At 48.4% G+C, this 27,842-nt stretch overlaps 1 protein-coding gene across 2 annotated transcripts in view; it reads left to right on the top strand.

Moving 5' to 3' along the window:
• LOC143928259 (dimethylaniline monooxygenase [N-oxide-forming] 2-like) overlaps nucleotides 1-27,842 on the top strand; it is an 81,114-nt gene that overhangs the window by 18,627 nt on the left and 34,645 nt on the right. The window lies entirely within an intron of this gene.

Here is a 27,842-nt window from a genome sequence, read left to right as displayed (position 1 = left end):
CACTGTTGTCTCTAGACACAGAGCCTGCTTGCCCTCTTTTATCGGCTCGCGCCTGTCTGCCTCTCCTTGCTGGCCTTCCAGACATGGTAATGGCCTGAAGGGAGTTGGGTGAAACAGTAGTTGGGTAGTTTATATTGTGCTGGAGGCACACAACACCCACTAACTCCTGCAGATGCCTTTTTTATAGAACAGCAGAGATAAAGGGGTATATACAGATGTATACTGTGCTGTGCTGGAAGCACACACAACTTCCAATAACTCCTGCAGATGGCAATTGGGCCCAAATAGAGAACAGCTATGTAGGTGGACTATAGCGGTATTTACTGGGTACAGAGCACGCAGACAGCACGCACTATCTCCTGACACTACTGACTGCAAGCTCTATTATTAAAGATGGACCACTAGCTATATAGGTGAGGTGAATATCACGGTGTATACTGCGGTCAGGGCACGCAGACAATAACCAGAAAACAGCAGAGTTAAAGGGGTATATACAGATGTATACTGTGCTGTGCTGGAAGCACACACAACTTCCAATAACTCCTGCAGATGACAATTGGGCCCAAATAGAGAACAGCTATGTAGGTGGATTATAGCGGTATGTACTGGGTACAGAGCACGCAGACAGCACGCACTATCTCCTAACACTACTGACTGCAAGCTCTATTATTAAAGCTAGATCACTAGCTATATAGGTGAGGTGAATATAGTGGTGTATACTGCGGTCAGGGCACAGACAATAACCACTACACAAGAGCAAGATAGGAAATCAGCCAAAAACGATTGGTGTGTAACTGTGTTGAAGGTACACAGAACACCCACTGCTTCAGATGCCAACACACTACACGAGGCCGCCTCAAAGGTGGCCTTATATAGTGTGGGGCGTGCACTACATAGCCTGAGCTATGATTGGCCACAGGCAGGATGCCTGTGGCCAATCATGGCTCTCCTCGCTGCTGGCGCTGCGATTGGCCAAGCATGCGGGGTCACAGTGCATGCTTGGCCAATCACGAGCCAGCAATGCACTGCGCCACCGCAGTGCATTGTGGTCCGCACGAATTTTGACGCGAACGGACCAAGAGTTCGGATTTCGCCGAACGCCCGAACAGCCAATGTTCGAGTCGAACGTACGTTCGACTCGAACACGAAGCTCATCCCTAGTCATGCCCCATTCTTCATTGGATATTATCTCAAGTGGTTATCTTCAAGTGCTGTCTGGGTTAACAGCAACCACTGCTAGTGTGAAGAATTGTACCATTCATCCACCCCCTTCTGCCCTCTCAGCTATACAGAGTCTTCATACTAATATTCTTCAACAATGCTTTTCAATGGAGAGGAGGAGATTGCATTATTCATCTGACCCTCCTCTATTCACAGAAGGTTCTACATAGTGAGAGAATAGTATTATGGTGGAGAGGGCAAGAGGCAGTGTGTTGGCGCTCTGTGCATCAGCACCATTCCTGGAGAGGAAGTCGGGAGGAACAAGGTTCCTCTATGGTTTCCTGGGTCACCGGGGAAGCTATCGGATGTTGCCATGTGATTTAAGCAGCCATTTTGGGTCAGGCAGAGCCTACCTAATGCTCTTGCTCCTGGGTTTTGCATGCATTTCGTTAGTAGAGAGTAGGGATGAGCTTCGTGTTCGAGTCGAACGCATGTTCGACTCGAACATCGGTCGTTCGTGCGTTCGCCGAATTCCGAACGTTTGGGCCGTTCGCGGCAAAATTTGTGTGGCCCACAATGCATTGCGATGGCGCAATGCATTGCTGTCTCACGATTGGCCAAGCATGCACTGTGACCCCGCATGCTTGGCCAATCGCAGCGCCAGTAGCGAGGAGAGCAATGGTTGGCCACAGGCATCCTGCCTGTGGCCAATCATAGCTCAGGCTGTGTAGTGCACGCCCCACACTATATAAAGCTGCCTTTCAGGCGGCCTCGTGTAGTGTTTGTTAGCATCTGAAGCAGTGGGTGTTCTGTGTACCTTCAACACAGTTACACACCAATCGTTTTTGGCTGATTTACTATTTTGCTCTTGTGTAGTGGTTACTGTCTGTGCCCTGACCGCAGTATACACCACTATATTCACCTCACCTATATAGCTAGTGATCTAGCTTTAATAATAGAGCTTGCAGTCAGTAGTGTTAGTGCGTGCTGTCTGCGTGCTCTGTACCCAGTACATACCACTATATACACCTACATAGCTGTTCTCTATTTGAGCCCGATTGTCATTTGCTGGAGTTATTGGAAGTTGTGTGTGCCTCCAGCACAGCACAGTATACATCTGTATATACCCCTTTAACTCTGCTGTTTTCTGGTTATTGTCTGCGTGCCCTGACCGCAGTATACACCGTGATATTCACCTCACCTATATAGCTAGTGGTCCATCTTTAACAATAGAGCTTGCAGTCAGTAGTGTCACTCAGGAGATAGTGCGTGCTGTGTGCCTGCTCTGTACCCAGTACATACCGCTATTATCCACCTACATAGCTGTTCTCTATTTGGGCCCGATTGGCATCTGCGGGAGTTATTGGAAGTTGTGTGTGCCTCCAGCACAGCACAGTATACATCTGTATATACCCCTTTAACTCTGCTGTTTTATAAAAAAGGCATCTGCAGGAGTTAGTGGGTGTTGTGTGCCTCCAGCACAATATAAACTACCCAACTACTGTTTTACCCGACTCCCTTCAGGCCATTACCATGTCTGGAAGGCCAGCAAGGAGAGGCAGACAGGCGCGAGCCGATAAAAGAGGGCAAGCAGGCTCTGTGTCTAGAGACAACAGTGCTGGTCGTGGACGCGGTGCATTGTCATCAGCACGTGGCCATGGGACATGCTTGTCCTTCTTTTCTGCAGCTGGACATGTTGAACCGCAACATGCCAACGACTTGGTAGAGTGGATGACCAAGCCCTCTTCATCCTCCTCATCCTCTCTCACCCAGTCTCAGGGTAGTAGAAAAGCAGCTGCCAACACATCGTCTTCCCTCCTCTCAATGTCATCATCAGTGACTCCTTCCCTAGACCCACCACGTCCTCCTGAGGAGTCTCCTGAACTCTTTGAGCACAGTGTTGGGTACATGCTCCAGGAGGATGCCCAGTGTTTGGTGGGCTCTGATGATGACACTCAGCTAGAGGAAGGCAGTAGCGTGAGCACAGAGAGAGGGGATGCTCAAGAAGGACAGGAATCTGGCAGTCATGTTCCACAAGCTGCAGCATACTGCCAGGTTTGCTACAGCGATGAAGAGGGAGGGGATGATGAGGGCACTGACTCCACGTGGGTGCCTGGAAGGAGGGAGGAGGAGGAGGAGGAGGAGGAGGCACATGTCCAACGAGGCAGGATGCCCTCCGGGGGCCAGCTTAGGGGCAGCACACCGACTGAATCACACCGCAGAGCTCCGCCTGCGCAGAGCGCTTCCTCTGCGCAGAGCACTTCCTCTGCGCGTTATTCTAAAAGTTCTTTGGTGTGGGCCTTTTTTGAGACGAGTGCATCAGATCGCACCGCTGCTATTTGCAACATATGTCTCAAGCGTATCTCACGTGGCCAAAACATCAGCCGCTTGGGCACCACATGCTTGACCAGACATATGTTGACCTGCCATGCAGCTCGTTGGCAAGCATACCTCAAAGACCCACACCAAAGAACAAAGCGGACCTCTCCTTGCTCCTCATCAGCTGGCATCTCCAACCCCACTAGACCTTCAGTCCTCTCTGAAACCTGCTCTGAGAGGAATGAAGGTGTAGAATTAGGTGTGTCACAGCCAAGTGCTTCTGGGAACTCTGCTAGTGGTACATCCACGTCCGATTATAGCAGACAAATGTCCCTGCCCCAGCTGCTGGACCGGCGGAAGAAATTTACTCCCAGCCATCCACATGCCCAGCGGTTGAATGCTAGCTTGGCTAAATTGCTAGCACTTCAACTGCTGCCTTTTCAGTTGGTAGACTCGGCCCCCTTCCGTGAGTTTGTACAATGTGCGGTTCCTCAGTGGCAGGTCCCCAAACGCCACTTTTTCTCACGGAAGGCGATTCCGGCTCTCTACCGGCATGTGGAAGGCAATGTCCTTGCCTCGCTGGACAGGGCGGTCAGCGGTAAGGTGCATATTACCGCTGACTCATGGTCCAGCAGGCATGGACAGGGACGTTACCTGTCTTTCACGGCCCATTGGGTCACTCTCCTGGCTGCTGGGAAGGATGCAGGACAAGGTGCAGTAGTGTTGGAGGTTGTTCCGCCACCACGCCTCCAAAATGCTACTATTGGTTGTGACACACCTCTCTCCTCCACCCCCTCCTCTTCTTCTTCCTCCATGGCCTCTTCCAGTGCTCTGTCCTCAGAACCAGCGGTGCTCCGTAGGCGTTGCAGGGGCTACGCAAGTACGCAGGCAAAACGATGCCATGCCGTGCTTGCGCTGGTTTGTTTGGGGGACAGGAGCCACACTGGGGCGGATGTTTTGTCAGCTCTGCAGGGGCAGGCCGAGAGGTGGTTGACGCCACGCCAGCTTAAGCCAGGAATGGTGGTTTGCGACAATGGCACCAACCTCCTCTCCGCCCTCCGACAGGGACAACTGACCCATGTGCCCTGTGTAGCTCACGTCCTTAACCTGGTGGTGCAGCGGTTCTTGGGCAGGTACCCCGGCTTACAGGATGTCCTGAAACAGGCCAGGAGAGTCTGTGTGCATTTCCGCCGATCATTTAATGCCTGTGCTCGGCTGGCTGAGCTCCAAAAGGAGTTGAACCTGCCCAAGAACCGCCTTATATGTGACATGCCCACCAGATGGAACTCAACATTGGCCATGCTGCAGCGGCTGCACACGCAGCAGAGGGCCATCAATGAGTACCTGTGCGACTACGGCACCAGGACAGGGTCAGGGGAGCTTGGTTTTTTCTCACCACGCCAGTGGGGCATGATCAGGGATGCATGCACTGTCCTGTCACCGTTTGAGGAGGCCACAAGGATGGTGAGCAGTGACAGTGCATGCATCAGTGACACTATACCTCTTGTCCACCTCTTGGAGCATACGCTGCGTGGAATAATGGACAGGGCACTTGAGGCAGAACAGAGGCAGGAAGAGGAGGACTTCCTTGCCTCTCAAGGCCCCCTTTATCCAGACAGTGTTCCTGCTGTGCCACCCATCACACAGGAAGAGGGTGAGGAGGAGGAAGAGGAGGAGGAGGATGATTGTGTCAGCATGGAGGTGGAGGCTGGCACTCAGCATCAGCAGCAGCAGTCTTATAGGGATGATTTACAGTCCCAAGAAACACGTGGACTTGTACGTGGCTGGGAGGAGGTAGCTGCGGATCATGTTGTCCTTAGTGACCCAGAGGACTCCGGACCGAATGCCTCAGCTAACCTACGCTGCATGGCCTCCCTGATCCTGCAAAGCCTGCGGAAGGATCCTCGTATTCTTCGGATCAAGGAGAGGGACCATTACTGGCTGGCCACTCTCCTTGATCCACGGTACAAGGGTAAGGTTGCCGACCTTATCTTGCCATCGCAGAGGGAGCAGAGGATGAGACATCTCCGGGAGGCCTTGCAGAAAGCTCTGTGCAACGCGTTCCCAGAGACTGGGAGGTCACAAACTCCTGGTCCTGGACAACGTGTTGCTGAGGCATCAGTCAGAAGGAGCGGTGGAGAAGGTGGCCGTCTGACTGATGCTTTCAGACAATTTTTTAGTCCGCAGCCCCAAGGTATGATTGGTTCCAGCACCCATCGCCAGCGTCTAATTTACATGGTGCAGGAATACCTAGGGGCAAGGTCAGACTTGGACACCTTTCCCACTGAAAATCCTCTGGCTTACTGGGTCTTGAGGATGGATCACTGGCCAGAGCTTGCACAGTATGCAATTGAGCTACTGGCCTGTCCTGCATCCAGCGTTCTTTCGGAACGCACCTTCAGTGCTGCTGGTGGCTTCGTTACCGATCACAGGGTGCGCCTGTCCACCGAATCAGTTGATCGACTGACCTTCATCAAGATGAATCAGTCTTGGATCACCCACAGCTACCAAGCACCTGAAGCTGATGTAACCGAATAATTTTTTTTGAAATACCACATCCCTTCAAGACTGCCTATGCTGATGCTGAGTGACTGTCCTGTTATGTTGATTGTCTATCCTCTTCCTCCTCCGCTGATATGTTGGAAGAACATTTTTGGTTCTGGGTGATGCCAGCAGCCCAATTTTTCTGCCCCTGTTTAACAGGGGCGTTTAAGTACAATTTTTGATGCAATGCTTTGCAGCAGGGCTAATTCCTGCAATAAAACTAGAGTGTATGGCAGAGGTTGCAGTGTGATGGCACCAGTGCCTAAGGCCCAATTTTTCTGCCCCTGTTTAACAGGGGCGTTTAAGTACAATTTTTGATGCAATGCTTTGCAGCAGGGCTAATTCCTGCAATAAAACTAGAGTGTATGGCAGAGGTTGCAGTGTGATGGCACCAGTGCCTAAGGCCCAATTTTTCTGCCCCTGTTTAACAGGGGCGTTTAAGTACAATTTTTGATGCAATGCTTTGCAGCAGGGCTAATTCCTGCAATAAAACTAGAGTGTATGGCAGAGGTTGCAGTGTGATGGCACCAGTGCCTAAGGCCCAATTTTTCTGCCCCTGTTTAACAGGGACATGTAATTACAATTCTTGATATAATATTTCACAGGAGGGCCCCTTCCTGTGCCCACCCAGAGTAACTGTGAGGACTTATAGTGTTGTGGCACCAGCACCACAACCACCAAAGGTCAATTTTTCTACCACTGTTCAACAATGGCATGTAATTACAATTCTTGATATAATCGTTCACAGCAGGGCGCTCCAGCGCCCACCAAGAGTCACTTTGAGGGCTTACAATGTTGTTGCAAAACCAACACCTTGTTCCGCCATTTCTGCAGAGCATATAGGGCAGGCCCCTACTTTCAAACATCCAATTTACAAACATCTCCTACTTGCAAACGGAAGGAGACAACAGCAAGTGAGATGAAAAAAGATGGACGACAAAACAAATTATACAGGGGTGATAACCCTTCCCTATGTTTTCCAAAAAGCTTAAAAATAGTTTTTTTGACTGGAGCTACACTTTAAAAATGTACCAGTTGAAAATTACAAACAGATTCAACTTAACACAACAAACCTACACAGTCCCTGTCTTGTTTGCACCGCCTGTATACTGCTGTTCTGAGTATATAGGGCCTGGGGGCCACACGCATTTCCTTTTTTTAATATGGGTACAGGGTTCCCCTTAATATGCGTACAAGACCCAAATAGGCTGGTAATGGGCAGGGAGGGCTACCCATGCCATTTTTCTGAATGATTTTCAACCATATTGCAGGAACCAGATATAACATTAAAACCGCAAGCAGTTTTAAATGGTGTTATTTCCGCTTAATGTAATTTTGTGCAGGGACTGTTCTAAACACGGGAAACACGTGGCACTTCACAGGCATACTACAGACACCCACCAGGCACCATATTTAACGGAATATTTCACTTTTTTTTTTTCACTTTAATCGTCATTAAAATCAGTGCTCCCACCAAAACGGTAGTTTTTAAAACTTTTTTTTGCAGTGACCCATGTCCCCTGAGGCAGGAGGCAGGTCGCCAAACCCTTTTTAGGACACTATCTTGCATATTAGCCGTTAAAATTAGCACTTTCCAATTCGAACGTTCGAGTCCCATAGACTTCAATGGGGTTCTAACGTTCGTACCGAACGCGGGGGTCGTTCGCAAGTTCTGGTGCGAACCGAACCGGGGGGTGTTCGGCTCATCCCTAGTAGAGAGTAGGGACAGGTGCCACGTCTGTGAGGGACAGTATTAGCGTAAGGGAAAGGTTCCTAATGAAGAGGGAAAGTGTATGGTCATTGCTTCTCTGGACATCTTCCTAATTGGGCACTGCACAGCCAGACCTGCCTCTCAGCAGACACTAGACATGTGCACTGACAAAAAAAAATTTTGTTTTCATCTCATTCATTTTTTTGCTTTTTTCGGAAATCCAAAAATTCGGATTTTCAAATTTCCGAATTTCTAAATTTCAAATTTTCGGATTTTTGAATTTTCGGATTTCCGAATTTTCGAATTTTGAATTTTTGGATTTTGAATTTTCAAATTCAAAATTTTCAAAATTTGGAATTTTTACATTTCAAAGTTTTGAATTTCAGAATTTTTGGAATTCGAAAATTTGGAAATGAAAAAATTAGAAAATAAAAAAAAATAAAAAAATCTGTACTATTATATGTAATAACTGCCGTATTTTTCGGCGTATTAAACACGCTGGCGTATAACACCCACCCCAAGTTTAGGAGGGAATATTAAGTTTAAGGAAAAAAACTTACATTTAAATGCCCATCAATGCAGCCTTATCTGTGTCCATCTGCAGCCTTGTCCATCATTGCAGCCTTGTCCAGTGTCCATTGCAGTCTTGTCCAGTATCCATCTGCAGCCTTGCCCAGTGCCTTTGCAGCCTTGCCCAGTGCAGCCTTGCCCAGTGCAGCCTTGCCCAGTGCCTTTGCAACATTGCTAGTCTAGTTGCAGCATTGCCCTGATTTAAAATTGGCACCAACTCAACACTTGATTTCTTGTATAGCTCCATTGAAGTCTATTACATGCAAAATACAATCTGCTGTGGGAAAAATGTCCCCTTTCCAAAAACAAACCAGCTGGAAAACGCATAGATGTGAACGTGTACCATAGGAAACCATGTTAAATGGACTGTAGTGCCTTTCTGCAAAATGGAGAATGTGAAAAAAAGTGCATAGGTGTCAACGTAGGGTAAATATTGGGTGAATGTTTTCCTTTGAAACACTTAAGGATTTTTGTTACAAAGTAGCTACACAAAATATGAAGGAGAGAAATTTCAACCAGGTTCAGCTTTAAAGCAAAGCTGTCATTATACTGAACCTATTAAAATATAATATACAGTGCCTTGAAAAAGTATTCATACCCCTTGAAATTTTCCACATTTTGTCATGTTAGAACCAAAAACGTAAATGTATTTTATTTGATAGAACACAAAGTGGCAAATAATTGTGAAGTAGTGATGGGTGAATGGTTCAGCCCGAGCATGAGTTTGGGCCCAACATTGGCTATTTGCAGAACAACCGAATTATCAGGGCGCTTGATTTGTTCGGTCCACTGAATGACCACAATGCACTGTGCAGCCGCACAATGCATTGAAAGCCCTGATTGGCTGAATCATTGAAAGCTTTGCCCAGTCAGGGCACAGAGCACTGTCAGAGCCATGATTGGGCGCTGTCATGATGACTCTATCCAATCATGGCTCATTGTTGTTAGTCCCGCCCCACACTTTAAAAGTATTCTTTCAATAGCGGCCATTTTCAGTTTGATATCAGTGTGCAGAGAGATAGAACAGGGCTCTGTTCAGTGCTATTAGACCGTGTGCTATAGTGTGTTATTCTGATTCTATTGTCAGTGTAGAATACAATTTTAGTGTGAGTTTAGTGCGACCATTCATCTTTAAATTAGTGTGAATGTAGGGATAGTTCAGTCAGTGTGAGTGTAGTGTCCCCATTCATCTTTACATTCGTGTGAATGCATTGATAGTTCAGACAGTCTGAGTGCAGTGCAACCACCATTTATCTTTACATTAGTGTGAATGTAGGGATAATTCAGACAGTGTGAGTGTAGTGACCATTTAACACAGTATATTTCATTGCGTTACTGCAAGTTTAACGCCACATATTTCAGTTTGTTACGCGTCGTTTAACACAGTACGTTTCTGTGCGTTACTGCACGCTTAACTCTTAAACTGCAAAAGATAAAAATTGTGTAGAGTGACGGTGTGTAGAAAACTTGTCTGTCTCATCCACTTAAACAATATAGAAAAAAGGCCTAGTGCAAAATGTACAGCAAACACCCCTTAGGATGTTTATTAGACAGGCCAGTAAGTATTTAAAATATATAAATGTTATTGAAAAAAGTCCATAAAATATATATGTATGTAAAGATACATTATAAAACCAAACAATCAATATATCGGCATGTATAGCATATTATCAGCCCGCAGGAGGGCCTAAAACAGGTATTTCGCAGAGGATGACGCCAACATGTTTCAGACTATACATCCTTTTTCACAGGCATTAAAGTCGTCTCATCTATACATGTTCTGCAATGTAAACATATTGATATTAGTACAATTGTAACAAAAGAATATTGATATACAGCTCAAAAAAAATTGCTAATAAATATAGCCACAGAATGAATACTCACATGCCCTAGCTTTCCACTGTGCACAACAGAGGGGGGTTGACACTATAGTACAGGCCTGAATATATATATACGTAGCATTGCGGTTAGGAATAAGGATATGCGGCTGGATGGAAAAGCCAAAGGTGACACAGCGCAGACAAATATGGATGGGGCCACTGGATACTGCAAGAGCTCCCACTGACTGAATGTGGTTTCAGTTCAGTAAATGATCGGCTGAGATGTGCAGCTTATTACATATCTGGTAGCAAAAGAGATGTAGAAAAATATGTAAGGAGATGCATTTGAGGCTATATAAAGCTGTGTTCATAAGCAATGTCTAAGCCAAAAGTAAAACGCTCACCTAGATGGAAATTTCAGAGAGTATCCAAGCGGCATGCACCACACAGTGTAGATAACACTGCAGTTACAAGCTTTAAATAGCTGGTGAGGCTGTTGGAAAACAGCTGAGGATAGGCGCCATTGGCAGCCTCCTCAGCTGTGGCCGATGAGACGGACTGTTGCGCCATTGGCTGCAATCAGTCCGTCTGGGAGATCTCTGGTGGACTAAGATTGTCTCACTGACAATCTTAGTAAATATATTGACAAATTATTGCAACCCCTTGTTGTAACACTGCCATCCTACATTCGAGACACTACCCACCTGTTACGGATCTTGGATTGCCTCCACGATAATAATGACACCATTTTGGTCGCCACTGACATCGAGGCACTATATAGTTCCATCCCACATGAACTAGGCCTCTTGGCTATCCGTCATATTTTACTAGCTTCACACTTGCACTCTGAACAATTGTCCTGTTTCATTTTCGAGGCCTTAGAATTCATTCTTAGACACAATTTATTTTCGTTTAACGGGTCCCACTACCTCCAGGTACAGGGCGTTGCCATGGGCACTTGTTGTGACCCGGCATACGCCAATCTGTACCTGGGGGAGTGGGAATGATTACTTTTTTGGATACTGATGCAAGCATGTTTATTCATCATGTCACGACATGGCGTCACTACATTGATGATATGATCATGCTTGGGACGACCCTTTGGATTTGCTCCACCAATTTCTTCATTATCTTAGTTCTAACAATGCATTCAATCTCAAACTTACCATGACATTTAACCCCTCGACCATATCCTTTTTGGATTTAACTATCATTAAGGATAGCGAGGGACACCTGCAAAGTGAACTTTACAGGAAATCGACGGCAGGAAACACCATCCTGGCAGCATCAAGTTTTCATCCTAAACCTTTACTTGCATCAATCCCTTTTGCCCAATACCTCAGGGCTAGACGGAATTGTTCAACCGACATTCTTTTTGATCAAGAGGCCGCTCCCTACTTAGAGACATACTCCGTGCCCGAGGGTATGCCAATAGTGTCCTAAAAAACACATATAAAAAGGCCAAAGCTAGACCTAGGTGGGACCTTCTGTTTCCAAAAATCATGAGGACAAATGTCCCCCACTAAGCATTATAACTACTTACTGCCAACAACATCAACAAATCAGGGACGTGTTGTCCAAATATTGGCATATACTCAGCACTGATAACACATTGGCACCTTTTGTGCCCATTCAACCACGTCTTACCTACAGGAGAGCCCCTTCTTTACGGGACAAATTATTTAAGAGTGAGTACACTACTAATACATCCAAAAATACCAAATTTTTGGGTACCTATCGTTGTGGGAATTGTGAGTATTGTAAATACATGGACATCACTAAAAATGTAATCTTACCCAATGGAGAGAATTTCCGTCCTTGACACTGTGTTAACTGCCGCACTGCAGGGGTGGTATATCTCTTGCAATGTAAGTGCGGTTGCTTCTATGTAGGGAATAGGGATGAGCCGAACACCCCCCGGTTCGGTTCGCACCAGAACTTTCGAACGGACCCCAAATTCGTACGAACTTTAGAACCCCATTGAAGTCTATGGGACTCGAATGTTCGAAATTAAAAGTGCTAATTTTAACAGCTAATATGCAAGATAATGTCCTAAAAAGGGTTTGGGGACCTGGCTCCTGCCTCAGGGGACATGGGTCAATGCCTAAAATGTTTTTAAAAATGGCCGTTTTGGCGGGAGCACTGATTTTAATGACGATTAAAGTGAAAAAAAAAAAAAATATTCCTTTAAATATGGTGCCTGGGGGGTGTCTGTAGTATGCCTGTGAAGTGCCACGTGTTTCCCGTGTTTAGAACAGTCCCTGCATAAAATGAAATTAAACGGAAATAACATCATTTAAAACTGCTTGCGGTTTTAATGTTATATCTGGTTCCTGCAATATGGTTGAAAATCATTGAGAAAAATGGCATGGGTAGCCCTCCCTGCCCATTACCAGCCCCTTTGGGTCTTGTACACATATTAAGGGGAACCCAGTACCCATATTAAAAAAAGGAAATGCGTGTGGCCCCCAGGCCCTATATACTCAGAACAGCAGTATACAGGCGGTGCAAACAAGACAGGGACTGTGTAGGTTTGTTGTGTTAAGTTGAATCTGTTTGTAATTTTCAACTGGTACATTTTTAAAGTGTAGCTCCAGTTAAAAAAACTATTTTTAAGCTTTTTGGAAAACATAGGGAAGGGTTATCACCCCTGTATAATTTGTTTTGTCGTACATCTTTTTTCATCTCACTTGCTGTTGTCTCCTTCAGTTTGCAAGTAGGAGATGTTTGTAAGTTGGATGTTTGAAAGTAGGGGCCTGCCCTATATGCTCTGCAGAAATGGCAGAACAAGGTGTTGGTTTTGCCACAACATTGTAAGCCCTCAAAGTGACTCTTGGTGGGCGCTGGAGCACCCTGCTGTGAACGATTATATCAAGAATTGTAATTACATGCCATTGTTGAACAGTGGTAGAAAAATTGACCTTTGGTGGTTGTGGTGCTGGTGCCACAACACTATAAGTCTTCACAGTTACTCTGGATGGGCACAGGAACGGGCCCTCCTGTGAAATATTATATCAAGAATTGTAATTACATGTCCCTGTTAAACAGGGGCAGAAAAATTGGGCCTTAGGCACTGGTGCCACGACACTGCAACCTCTCCCATATACTCTAGTTTTATTGCAGGAATTAGCCCTGCTGCAAAGCATTGCATCAAAAATTGTAATTAAACGCCCCTGTTAAACAGGGGCAGAAAAATTGGGCCTTAGGCACTGGTGCTGGTGCCACCACACTGCAACCTCTCCCATATACTCTAGTTTTATTGCAGGAGTTAGCCCTGCTGCAAAGCATTGCATCAAAAATTGTAATTAAACGCCCCTGTTAAACAGGGGCAGAAAAATTGGGCTGATGGCATCACCCAGAACCAGAAATGTTCTTCCAACATATCAGCGGAGGAGGAATAGGATAGACAATCAACATAACAGGACAGTCACTCAGCATCAGCATAGGCAGTCTTGAAGGGATGTGATATTTAAAAAATAATAATTTGGTTACATCAGCTTCAGGTGCTTGGTAGCTGTGGGTGATCCAAGACTGATTCATCTTGATGAAGGTCAGTCGATCAACTGATTCGGTGGACAGGCGCACCCTGTGATCGGTAACAAAGCCACCAGCAGCACTGAAGGTGCATTCCGAAAGAATGCTGGATGCAGGACAGGCCAGTAGCTGAATTGCATACTGTGCAAGCTCTGGCCAGTGATCCATCCTCAAGACCCAGTAAGCCAGAGGATTTTTGGTGGGAAAGGTGTCCAAGTCTGACCTTGCCCCTAGGTATTCCTGCACCATGTAAATCAGACTCTGGCGATGGTTGCTGGAACCGATCATACTTGGCAGCATCAAGTTTTCATCCTAAACCTTTACTTGCATCAATCCCTTTTGCCCAATACCTCAGGGCTAGACGGAATTGTTCAACCGACATTCTTTTTGATCAAGAGGCCGCTCCCTACTTAGAGACATACTCCGTGCCCGAGGGTATGCCAATAGTGTCCTAAAAAACACATATAAAAAGGCCAAAGCTAGACCTAGGCGGGACCTTCTGTTTCCAAAAATCATGAGGACAAATGTTCCCCACTAAGCATTATAACTACTTACTGCCAACAACATCAACAAATCAGGGACGTGTTGTCCAAATATTGGCATATACTCAGCACTGATAACACATTGGCACCTTTTGTGCCCGTTCAACCACGTCTTACCTACAGGAGAGCCCCTTCTTTACGGGACAAATTATTTAAGAGTGAGTACACTACTAATACATCCAAAAATACCAAATTTTTGGGTACCTATCGTTGTGGGAATTGTGAGTATTGTAAATACATGGACATCACTAAAAATGTAATCTTACCCAATGGAGAGAATTTCCGTCCTTGATACTGTGTTAACTGCCGCACTGCAGGGCTGGTATATCTCTTGCAATGTGAGTGCAGTTGCTTCTATGTAGGGAATAGGGATGAGCCGAACACCCCCCGGTTCGGTTCGCACCAGAACTTTCAAACGGACCCCAAATTCGTACGAACTTTAGAACCCCATTGAAGTCTATGGGACTCGAACGTTCGAAATTAAAAGTGCTCATTTTAATGGCTAATATGCAAGATACTGTCCTAAAAAGGGTTTGGGGACCTGGCTCCTGCCTCAGGGGACATGGGTCAATGCCTAAAATGTTTTTAAAAATGGCCGTTTTGGCGGGAGCACTGATTTTAATGACGATTAAAGTGAAAAAAAAAAAAAATATTCCTTTAAATATGGTGCCTGGGGGGTGTCTGTAGTATGCCTGTGAAGTGCCACGTGTTTCCCGTGTTTAGAACAGTCCCTGCATAAAATGAAATTAAACGGAAATAACATCATTTAAAACTGCTTGCGGTTTTAATGTTATATCTGGTTCCTGCAATATGGTTGAAAATCATTGAGAAAAATGGCATGGGTAGCCCTCCCTGCCCATTACCAGCCCCTTTGGGTCTTGTACACATATTAAGGGGAACCCAGTACCCATATTAAAAAAAGAAAATGCGTGTGGCCCCCAGGCCCTATATACTCAGAACAGCAGTATACAGGCGGTGCAAACAAGACAGGGACTGTTTAGGTTTGTTGTGTTAAGTTGAATATGTTTGTAATTTTCAACTGGTACATTTTTAAAGTGTAGCTCCAGTTAAAAAAACGATTTTTAAGCTTTTTGGAAAACATAGGGAAGGGTTATCACCCCTGTATAATTTGTTTTGTCGTACATCTTTTTTCATCTCACTTGCTGTTGTCTCCTTCAGTTTGCAAGTAGGAGATGTTTGTAAGTTGGATGTTTGAAAGTAGGGGCCTGCCCTATATGCTCTGCAGAAATGGCAGAACAAGGTGTTGGTTTTGCCACAACATTGTAAGCCCTCAAAGTGGCTCTTGGTGGGCGCTGGAGCACCCTGCTGTGGACGATTATATCAAGAATTGTAATTACATGCCATTGTTGAACAGTGGTAGAAAAATTGACCTTTGGTGGTTGTGGTGCTGGTGCCACAACACTATAAGTCCTCACAGTTACTCTGGGTGGGCACAGGAACGGGCCCTCCTGTGAAATATTATATCAAGAATTGTAATTACATGTCCCTGTTAAACAGGGGCAGAAAAATTGGGCCTTAGGCACTGGTGCCACGACACTGCAACCTCTCCCATATACTCTGGTTTTATTGCAGGAATTAGCCCTGCTGCAAAGCATTGCATCAAAAATTGTAATTAAACGCCCCTGTTAAACAGGGGCAGAAAAATTGGGCCTTAGGCACTGGTGCTGGTGCCACCACACTGCAACCTCTCCCATATACTCTAGTTTTATTGCAGGAATTAGCCCTGCTGCAAAGCATTGCATCAAAAATTGTAATTAAACGCCCCTGTTAAACAAGGGCAGAAAAATTGGGCCTTAGGCACTGGTGCTGGTGCCACGACACTGCAACCTCTCCCATATACTCTATTTTTATTACAAGAATTAGCCCTGCTGCAAAGCATTGCATCAAAAATTGTAATTAAACGCCCCTGTTAAACAGGGGCAGAAAAATTGGGCTGATGGCATCACCCAGAACCAGAAATGTTCTTCCAACATATCAGCGGAGGAGGAAGAGGATAGACAATCAACATAACAGGACAGTAACTCAGCATCAGCATAGGCAGTCTTGAAGGGATGTGATATTTCAAAAAAAATTATTCGGTTACATCAGCTTCAGGTGCTTGGTAGCTGTGGGTGATCCAAGACTGATTCATCTTGATGAAGGTCAGTCGATCAACTGATTCGGTGGACAGGCGCACCCTGTGATCGGTAACAAAGCCACCAGCAGCACTGAAGGTGCATTCCGAAAGAACGCTGGATGCAGGACAGGCCAGTAGCTCAATTGCATACTGTGCAAGCTCTTGCCAGTGATCCATCCTCAAGACCCAGTAAGCCAGAGGATTTTCGGTGGGAAAGGTGTCCAAGTCTGACCTTGCCCCTAGGTATTCCTGCCACATGTAAATCAGACTCTGGCGATGGTTGCTGGAACCGATCATACCTTGGGGCTGCGGACTAAAAAATTGTCTTAAAGCTTCAGTCAGACGGCCACCTTCTCCACCGCTCCTTCTGACCGATGCCTCAGCAACACGTTGACCAGGACCAGGAGTTTGTAACCTCCCAGTCTTTGGGAATGCTTTGCAAAGACCTTTCTGCAAGGCCTCCCAGAGATGTCTCATCCTCTGCTCCCTCTGCGATGGCAAGATAAGGTCAGCAACCTTACCCTTGTACCGTGGATCAAGGAGAGTGGCCAGCCAGTAATGGTCCCTCTCCTTGATCCGAAGAATACAAGGATCCTTCCGCAGGCTTTGCAGGATCAGGGAGGCCATGCAGCGTAGGTTAGCTGAGGCATTCTGTCCGGAGTCCTCTGGGTCTCTAAGGACAACATGGTCCGCAGCTACCTCCTCCCAGCCACGTACAAGTCCACGTGTTTCTTGGGAATGTAAAACATCCCTACAAGACTGCTGCTGCTGCTGATGCTGAGTGCCAGCCTCCACCTCCATGCTGACACAATTAGTGATGGCCGAACGGTTCGCCCGGCGGTCGTTTCGCGGCGAATTTCCGACTTTCGCCGTCCGCGGGTTCGAACGCCTTTTTCCGTCGTTCGCCCCGGCGGACTTACGTGTTTAATGTATACAAGAACTTTAACCTTTCGTGACACGTTTATCATGTGTTACAGGACAACCAATTGAGACATGACAGCTCATGGACACTTGGACATTCCCCCTAACCTATAAATACACCCGATCCGGTGGCCATTTTACATTCTTTCTTCTGTCACTGTAGGGAAAGGATCCTGTGTGGAGTAGGGACAGAGAAAACGCTAGCTATTTGGTACACAAAAGTTCTTTTCAGGACTGGTATAGGTGTTAGGTCAGCAGCCTGAGTTTCTTTTGTCAGTTTAGATAAAGGGACAGAGCGCTGTATGCTGCTATTTTAGGGACAGCTCAGCCAGATTAGTCTTTCTTCATCATCATCATCATCATCATCATTAGCTGTTACTATCAGGTCCACAAAAGAGCTGTTCCAGCTAATCGTTCCAGCCTACTCTTTTTTGCCAATTTGTATAGGGACAGGCAGGAAGCAGTGTGTCAGGCAGTGAGGATAATTTTAAAGACTTGCTGTTACTATTAGTTCCACAAAGGTTCTTTTCAGGACTGGTATCAGTGGTACGGTAATAGGCTTGTACACGTATAATATTCTTTCTTCCAAATATAGAAAGAATATTATACTTGACTGCTGCCCTTCTGCTGCAGTCTGCTAATCATTCACAACTCACTTGTTCCACAAAGCTCTTTATCAGGACTGGTAACTTGGTCTGTCTAGGGTGCTACGGTACATAGGCTTGGGTGCGGTACAGTCTGCTGTTCTGTAAGGACCGCTATCGGTCCACAATACATAGGGTTGCCGTGCACTACTGCTGACCGCTGCCCTATACTGCAGCAGTCCTTCATTGGTATAGGGACTGACGTACAGTCTGCTAATCACTAACACACAACCTGCTTGGTCCACAAAAGTTCTTATAAGGACTGGTAACTTGGTATAGGGTGCTACGGTACATAGGCCTGAGTGCGTTACAGTCTGCTGTTCTGTAAGGACCGCTATCGGTCCACAATACATAGGGTTGCCGTGCACTACTGCTGACCGCTGCCCTATACTGCAGCAGTCCTTCAGCGGTATAGGGACTGACGCACAGTCTGCTAAACACTAACACACAACCTGCTTGGTCCACAAAAGTTTTTATAAGGACTGGTAACTTGGTATAGGGTGCTACGGTACATAGGCCTGAGTGCAGTACAGTCTGCTGTTCTGTAAGGACCGCTATCGGTCCACAATACATAGGGTTGCCGTGCACTACTGCTGACCGCTGCCCTATACTGCAGCAGTCCTTCATTGGTATAGGGACTGACGTACAGTCTGCTAATCACTAACACACAACCTGCTTGGTCCACAAAAGTTCTTATAAGGACTGGTAACTTGGTATAGGGTGCTACGGTACATAGGCCTGAGTGCGTTACAGTCTGCTGTTCTGTAAGGACCGCTATCGGTCCACAATACATAGGGTTGCCGTGCACTACTGCTGACCGCTGCCCTATACTGCAGCAGTCCTTCATTGGTATAGGGACTGACGTACAGTCTGCTAATCACTAACACACAACCTGCTTGTTCCACAAAAGTTCTTATAAGGACTGGTAACTTGGTATAGGGTGCTACGGTACATAGGCTTGAGTGCGGTACAGTCTGCTGTTCTGTAAGGACCGCTATCGGTCCACAATAGATAGGGTTGACGTGCACCACTGCTGACCGCTGCCCTATACTGCAGCAGTCCTTCAGCGGTATAGGGACTGACGTACAGTCTGCTAAACACTAATACACAACCTGCTTGGTCCACAAAAGTTCTTATAAGGACTGGTAACTTGGTATAGGGTGCTACGGTACATAGGCTTGAGTGCGGTACAGTCTGCTGTTCTGTAAGGACCGCTATCGGTCCACAATAGATAGGGTTGACGTGCACCACTGCTGACCGCTGCCCTATACTGCAGCAGTCCTTCAGCGGTATAGGGACTGACGCACAGTCTGCTAAACACTAACACACAACCTGCTTGGTCCACAAAAGTTTTTATAAGGACTGGTAACTTGGTATAGGGTGCTACGGTACATAGGCCTGAGTGCGTTACAGTCTGCTGTTCTGTAAGGACCGCTATCGGTCCACAATACATAGGGTTGCCGTGCACTACTGCTGACCGCTGCCCTATACTGCAGCAGTCCTTCATTGGTATAGGGACTGACGTACAGTCTGCTAATCACTAACACACAACCTGCTTGGTCCACAAAAGTTCTTATAAGGACTGGTAACTTGGTATAGGGTGCTACGGTACATAGGCCTGAGTGCGTTACAGTCTGCTGTTCTGTAAGGACCGCTATCGGTCCACAATACATAGGGTTGCCGTGCACTACTGCTGACCGCTGCCCTATACTGCAGCAGTCCTTCAGCGGTATAGGGACTGACGCACAGTCTGCTAAACACTAACACACAACCTGCTTGGTCCACAAAAGTTCTTATAAGGACTGGTAACTTGGTATAGGGTGCTACGGTACATAGGCCTGAGTGCAGTACAGTCTGCTGTTCTGTAAGGACCGCTATCGGTCCACAATACATAGGGTTGCCGTGCACTACTGCTGACCGCTGCCCTATACTGCAGCAGTCCTTCATTGGTATAGGGACTGACGTACAGTCTGCTAATCACTAACACACAACCTGCTTGTTCCACAAAAGTTCTTATAAGGACTGGTAACTTGGTATAGGGTGCTACGGTACATAGGCTTGAGTGCGGTACAGTCTGCTGTTCTGTAAGGACCGCTATCGGTCCACAATAGATAGGGTTGACGTGCACCACTGCTGACCGCTGCCCTATACTGCAGCAGTCCTTCAGCGGTATAGGGACTGACGTACAGTCTGCTAAACACTAATACACAACCTGCTTGGTCCACAAAAGTTCTTATAAGGACTGGTAACTTGGTATAGGGTGCTACGGTACATAGGCTTGAGTGCGGTACAGTCTGCTGTTCTGTAAGGACCGCTATCGGTCCACAATAGATAGGGTTGACGTGCACCACTGCTGACCGCTGCCCTATACTGCAGCAGTCCTTCAGCGGTATAGGGACTGACGCACAGTCTGCTAAACACTAACACACAACCTGCTTGGTCCACAAAAGTTTTTATAAGGACTGGTAACTTGGTATAGGGTGCTACGGTACATAGGCCTGAGTGCGTTACAGTCTGCTGTTCTGTAAGGACCGCTATCGGTCCACAATACATAGGGTTGCCGTGCACTACTGCTGACCGCTGCCCTATACTGCAGCAGTCCTTCATTGGTATAGGGACTGACGTACAGTCTGCTAATCACTAACACACAACCTGCTTGGTCCACAAAAGTTCTTATAAGGACTGGTAACTTGGTATAGGGTGCTACGGTACATAGGCCTGAGTGCGTTACAGTCTGCTGTTCTGTAAGGACCGCTATCGGTCCACAATACATAGGGTTGCCGTGCACTACTGCTGACCGCTGCCCTATACTGCAGCAGTCCTTCAGCGGTATAGGGACTGACGCACAGTCTGCTAAACACTAACACACAACCTGCTTGGTCCACAAAAGTTCTTATAAGGACTGGTAACTTGGTATAGGGTGCTACGGTACATAGGCTTGAGTGCGGTACAGTCTGCTGTTCTGTAAGGACCGCTATCGGTCCACAATAGATAGGGTTGACGTGCACCACTGCTGACCGCTGCCCTATACTGCAGCAGTCCTTCAGCGGTATAGGGACTGACGTACAGTCTGCTAAACACTAATACACAACCTGCTTGGTCCACAAAAGTTCTTATAAGGACTGGTAACTTGGTATAGGGTGCTACGGTACATAGGCTTGAGTGCGGTACAGTCTGCTGTTCTGTAAGGACCGCTATAGGTCCACAATAGATAGGGTTGACGTGCACCACTGCTGACCGCTCACCTATACTGCAGCAGTCCTTCAGCGGTATAGGGACTAAGAGTTTTGTCACAGGGTCATTTAAAAAATGACATGCAGAGGAAGAGGCAGGCCCTTCCGCAGGGGTGGTAGGGGTAGGGCAGGAGCAACAGGCTTGAGCCAAAGTGGGAAGTTGCAGAAGGTGCGTTCAATTACTTTAAAGGATGCACCAGACTTGGTTGAGTGGCTCGCTCAGCCTTACTCTTCTGCACCCTCCTCATCCTCTCGATCTGCACCCTCTTCTTCACTCTCTGCTATGTGCACCCCCAAAGACACTACCACCAACAACACGACCACCACCACCACCACCACATACCTTCCGCTTGAGTCACTGGAATTATTTTCCGATCCATATCAAGAGGACATTTCTGATGCGCAGCCACTCTTGGTATTGGATCAGGAAGAGGAGGTAGCAACAAGCGCTACTCAGCAGTCTGACGCCAGTACCCAGATCAGCCCAAGGAGGAGGTTGGTCCCCGGTGTTGCTGCCTACTCTACTTATAGCGGTGGGGAAGGTGACGTTGATGATGACGTGTCTAGTGATGTCACGTGGGTGCCCACAAGAGAGGAAGAGGAGGGGAGTTCAGAGGGAGATATGGACCAGCAGATAGGGAGGAGAAGCAGCAATGACTTACATTGCACAGCAGGGACAAAGCAGACTGCAAATGTATCAGGAGCGAGTCATCGACCATGTACGGTCACATCTGGCGCTCCCAGGACACCGGCACATGGCTCCGCAGTGTGGGCTTTTTTTAACGTGTCCGCTGCTGACAATAGCGTTGCCATCTGCAATCTTTGCAGTCAACGCGTTAGTCGCGGTAAGCCCAATACTCACCTAGGGACGACCGCCTTAAGAAGGCACATGAGCAGCCATCACCGAGCCCAGTGGGAGCAACGGAACACACAAAGCCACACTGCAGGCTCTCACCGTCCAGCCTCGTCTTCTACTTCTCCTTCTCCTCTCTCCTCACAATTGTCCTCCACTCCACCTTCCATCACGCCAAGCTCACATTTTTCTGCAAAAAGGCAGGCTTCCGTGGGCCTAATGTTTGAGCGTAAAAAAATGATGACGCCGGATAACCCTCTTGCCCAACGGTTGGCGGCTGGCTTGTCAGAACTCATAGCCCGCCAACTACTGCCATATAAACTGGTGGACTCGGAGGCCTTTCGCAAATTTGTGGCCATTGGAACACCACAATGGAAGGTCCCAGGAAGGAAGTATTTCTCAGAGAAGGGCATCCCAGAGCTATATGGCCATGTTCAGCGGCAAGTGAATGTATCTCTGGCACACAGTGTCGGTGCCAAGATACATCTGACCACAGACACGTGGTCTAGCAAACACGGGCAGGGAAGGTATATCAGTTTTACTGCCCACTGGGTGAACCTTCTGACGGCCGTCAAGCATGTAACCCGTGGCACCCGTGTAGATTTGGTTTTACCGCCACGGATTGCATGCAGGCCTGACTCTTCTTCTCCTCCTCCTACTCCATCCTCCTCCCTCTCCTCCTCAGCTGCCTCCTCCTTTTCCGCTGCTAGCGTCTCTTCCACTGCACCGCCCAAGCTCCCCAGAACCTATTCCACATGCCAGGTGAGACGTTGCCATGCCGTGCTGCGTCTGTTGTGCCTGGAAGCAAAGAGCCACACTGGCCCGGCACTCCTTTCAGCTTTGCGTTCACAGGCAGATGAGTGGCTAACACCGCTCAATTTGACAGTTGGTAAAGTGGTGTGTGACAACGGTGCCAATCTGCTTAGCGCATTGAAACAGGGCAAAATCACGCACGTGCCGTGCATGGCACACGTCTTAAACTTGGTCGTGCAGCGATTCCTTGTCAAATACCCTGGGGTCCAGGACATCTTGCGGCAGGCAAGGAAAATCTCGGCCCATTTCAGAAGATCTTACACGGCCATGGCTCGCCTTGCTGACATTCAGCGGCGACACCATCTGCCGGTCAGACGTCTTATTTGCGATTGCCCGACGCGATGGAACTCAACCTTCTATATGCTTGATAGGCTGCTCCAGCAGAAACGTGCAGTTAACGTCTACCTGTATGAACTCTGCGAAAGAAACGGTTCTGGGGAGCTGGGTTTTTTTTCACCGCGCCAGTGGCTGCTCATGCGCGACACATGCAGACTTCTGCGGCCATTTGAGGAGATCACCAAACTGGTCAGTCGCAGCCATGGCGCCATCAGTGACATGGTACCTTATGCCTTCTTTCTGGAGCGTGCATTGCGTCGTGTCATTGATCAGGCTGTGGAGGAGCAGGAGCGGGAAGATGAGGAAGTCGCAATGCTGGATGAATTCCCAGGGGGGGCTACTCTATCTGAGACAAGTCAACAACAGGAGTCTGATGAGGAGTCAGAGGAGGATGGTGCCGGGGCGGATGAGCAGGAGCAAGAAGAGCATGCTTTAAACCTTTCTGGGATCCCTGTTGTGCGAGGATGGGGAGAGGAGAATGAAGAGGACGACATTATCCTGGATGATGAGCAGGAGCCAGGCCACCACACCGCTTCCACTTTAGTGCAAATGGGGGCCTTCATGCTCCAGTGTTTTAATAGGGACCCCCGTATAAAAAGCATGAGGGTCAAGGACCAGTACTGGGTGGCAACGTACTTAGACCCCCGGTACAAACACAAAATGGCGGAAATGTTACCGCCGTCGCAGAGGGCTGTCAGAATGCAGCACTTCCAGGCCTTGCTTCGAGAAATGCTGCATTCTGCTTTTGCGTGCGCTGGCAGAGGAGCAATTCCCACTCCCAGAGAAGGATTTGCGGGTACCAATCCAACAGCGCCTGCAAGAAGAGGCCGGTTTGAAGATGTGTTGGTGACTTCGGATATGAGGTCATTCTTTCAGCCGACCCATCGACAGGTGTCATCCGGATCCAGCATCAGGGAACGCCTAGACCGTCAGGTGTCCGACTACATTGGGTTAACGGCCGATGTGGACGCTCTGAGGAGTGATGAACCCCTAGACTACTGGGTGGGCAGGCTTGACCTCTGGCCAGAGCTTGCCCAATTTGCAATCGAACTGTTGGCTTGCCCCTCATCCAGTGTCCTGTCCGAAAGGACGTTCAGCGCAGCAGGGGGGATTGTGACCGATAAGCGTACTCGCCTAGCTCACCACAGTGTTAACTACCTCACATTTCTAAAAATGAATGAGGCATGGATCTCGGAGGAATTCAACACATGTGATCAGTAGACCATGTATATGTCTATAAACAATTTTTGGAATCAAGCACACAGACCTTCTTAATTCATTTGGCTCACTTCCCTGACCCAAAAAAGCACACCGTACTATATGCCCCTACCCTCCTCTTTGAAGAGGTTGAGCGGTGTCATATTTCTACTGGGGCTGCTTATTATGAGGGGTTCCCACCATCCCTGTGCTGTGCTGACTTCCTCCTGGGTGTTCTTATTATGAGGGGCTCCCACCATCCCTGTGCTGTGCTGACTTCCTCCTGGGGGTTCTTATTATGAGGGGATCACACCATCCCTGTGCTGTGCTGACTTCCTCCTGGGGCTGCTTACGGTGCTGCTGTCAGCGCTGTATGTCACGGAGCTGCTGTCAGCGCTGTATGTCACGGAGCTGCTGTCAGCGCTGTATGTCACGGAGCTGCTGTCAGCGCTGTATGTCACGGAGCTGCTGTCAGCGCTGTATGTCACGGAGCTGCTGTCAGCGCTGTATGTCACGGAGCTGCTGTCAGCGCTGTATGTCACGGAGCTGCTGTCAGCGCTGTATGTCACGGAGCTGCTGTCAGCGCTGTATGTCACGGAGCTGCTGTCAGCGCTGTATGTCACGGAGCTGCTGTCAGCGCTGTATGTCACGGTGCTGCTGTCAGCGCTGTATGTCACGGAGCTGCTGTCAGCGCTGTATGTCACGGAGCTGCTGTCAGTGCTGTATGTCACGGAGCTGCTGTCAGCGCTGTATGTCACGGAGCTGCTGTCAGCGCTGTATGTCACGGAGCTGCTGTCAGCGCTGTATGTCACGGTGCTGCTGTCAGCGCTGTATGTCACGGAGCTGCTGTCAGCGCTGTATGTCACGGAGCTGCTGTCAGCGCTGTATGTCACGGAGCTGCTGTCAGCGCTGTATGTCACGGAGCTGCTGTCAGCGCTGTATGTCACGGAGCTGCTGTCAGCGCTGTATGTCACGGTGCTGATGTCAGTGCTCTGTATTACGGTGCTGCTGTCAGTGCTCTGTATCTCCTGCACCCTCTTGTTTGCCTACCCTGGTCCCTGACCTTCCCTCTCCTCCATTGCCTTCATTAGCTCCATAGTCCTGAATTGTCAGAACAATTTCCCAAATAAAAAAAAAATGCTTGTAGTTATCGATCCCAAATTCACCTCATACATGTATTATGCTATTGTCCAGGTGGTGGGACTACGTGCTACCCCCTAATAATTACCCCGTGGCCGCAAATTCGACCTAAAGGTTTGCGAAATTCGCCTCCCATTGAAGTCAATGGAGCCCGCGGCGAACGGTCGTTTTCGCGAACGTTTGTGTCCGTTCGCGTTTCGCGTTCGCGAAACGTCCCGTCGGAAGTTCGTCCATCACTAGACACAATCATCCTCCTCCTCCTCTTCCTCCTCCTCATCCTCTTCCTGTGTGATGGGTGGCACAGCAGGAACACTGTCTGGATAAAGGGGGCCTTGAGAGGCAAGGAAGTCCTCCTCTTCCTGCTTCTGTTCCGCCTCAAGTGCCCTGTCCATTATTCCACGCAGCGTATGCTCCAAGAGGTGGACAAGAGGTACAGTGTCACTGATGCATGCACTGTCACTGCTCACCATCCTTGTGGCCTCCTCAAACGGTGACAGGACAGTGCATGCATCCCTGATCATGCCCCACTGGCGTGGTGAGAAAAAACCGAGCTCCCCTGACCCTGTCCTGGTGCCGTAGTTGCACAGGTACTCATTGATGGCCCTCTGCTGCGTGTGCAGCCGCTGCAGCATGGCCAACATTGAGTTCCACCTGGTGGGCATGTCACATGTAAGGCGGTTCTTGGCAGGTTCAACTCCTTTTGGAGCTCAGCCAGCCGAGCACAGGCATTAAAAAATTGGCGGAAATGCACAGAGACTTTACTGGCCTGCTTCAGGACATCCTGTAAGCCCGGGTACTTGCCCAAGAACCGCTGCACCACCAGGTTAAGGATGTGAGCTACACAGGGCACATGGGTCAGTTGTCCCTGACGGAGGGTGGAGAGGAGGTTGGTGCCATTGTCGCAAACCACCATTCCTGGCTTAAGCTGGCGTGGTGTCAACCACCTCTCGGCCTGCCCCTGCAGAGCTGACAAAACATCCGCCCCAGTGTGGCTCCTGTCCCCCAAACAAACCAGCGCAAGCACGGCATGGCATCGTTTTTCCTGCGTACTTGCGTAGCCTCTGGAACACCTACGGAGCACCGCTGGTTCTGAGGACAGAGCACTGGAAGAGGCCATGGAGGAAGAAGAAGAGGAGGGGGTGGAGGAAAGAAGTGTGTCACAACCAATAGTAGCATTTTGGAGGCGTGGTGGCGGAACAACCTCCAACACTACTGCACCTTGTCCTGCATCCTTCCCAGCTGCCAGAAGAGTGACCCAATGGGCCGTGAAAGACAGGTAACGTCCCTGTCCATGCCTGCTGGACCATGAGTCAGCGGTAATATGCACCTTACCGCTGACCGCCCTGTCCAGCGAGGCAAGGACATTGCCTTCCACATGCCAGTAGAGAGCCGGAATCGCCTTCCGTGAGAAAAAGTGGCATTTAGGGACCTGCCACTGAGGAACCGCACATTGTACAAACTCACGGAAGGGGGCCGAGTCTACCAACTGAAAAGGCAGCAGTTGAAGTGCTAGCAATTTAGCCAAGCTAGCATTCAACTGCTGGGCATGTGGATGGCTGGGAGTGAACTTCTTTCGCCGGTCCAGCAGCTGGGGCAGGGACATTTGCCTGCTATAATCGGACGTGGGTGTACTGCTAGCAAAGTGCCCGTAAGCACTTGGCTGTGACACACCTAATTCTACACCTTCATTCCTCTCAGAGCAGGTTTCAGAGAGGACTGAAGGTCTAGTGGGGTTGGAGATGCCAGCTGATGAGGAGCAAGGAGAGGTCTGCTTTGTTCTTTGGTGTAGGTCTTTGAGGTACGCTTGCCAACGAGCTGCATGGCAGGTCAACATATGTCTGGTCAAGCATGTGGTGCCCAAGCGGCTGATGTTTTGGCCACGCGAGATACGCTTGAGACATATGTTGCAAATAGCAGCGGTGCGATCTGATGCACTCGTCTCAAAAAAGGCCCACACCAAAGAACTTTTAGAATAACGCGCAGAGGCAGCGCCCTGCACAGGCAGAGCTCTGCTGTGTGATTCATTCGGTGTGCTGCCCCTAAGCTGGCCCCCCGAGGGCATCCTGCCTCGTTGGACATGTGCCTCCTCCTCCTCCTCCTCCTCTCTCCCACCAGGCACCCACATGGAGTCAGTGCCCTCATCATCCCCTCCCTCTTCATCGCTGTAGCAAACCTGGCAATATGCTGCAGCTTGTGGAACATGACTGCCAGATTGCTGTCCTTCTTGAGCATCCCCTCTCTCTGCATTCACGCTACTGCCTTCCTCTAGCTGAGTGTGATCATCAGAGCCTACAAAACACTGGGCATCCTCCTGGAGCATGTACCCAACACTGTGCTCAAAGAGTTCAGGAGACTCCTCAGGAGGAC

This window comes from Lithobates pipiens, unplaced genomic scaffold (genome assembly GCF_037356315.1).
Source record: "Lithobates pipiens isolate NorthernLeopardFrog02 unplaced genomic scaffold, aLitPip1_a1.2 Scaffold_23, whole genome shotgun sequence".
NCBI classification, from domain to species: domain Eukaryota; kingdom Metazoa; phylum Chordata; class Amphibia; order Anura; family Ranidae; genus Lithobates; species Lithobates pipiens.
This window is presented reverse-complemented; position numbering and strand designations above follow the sequence as displayed.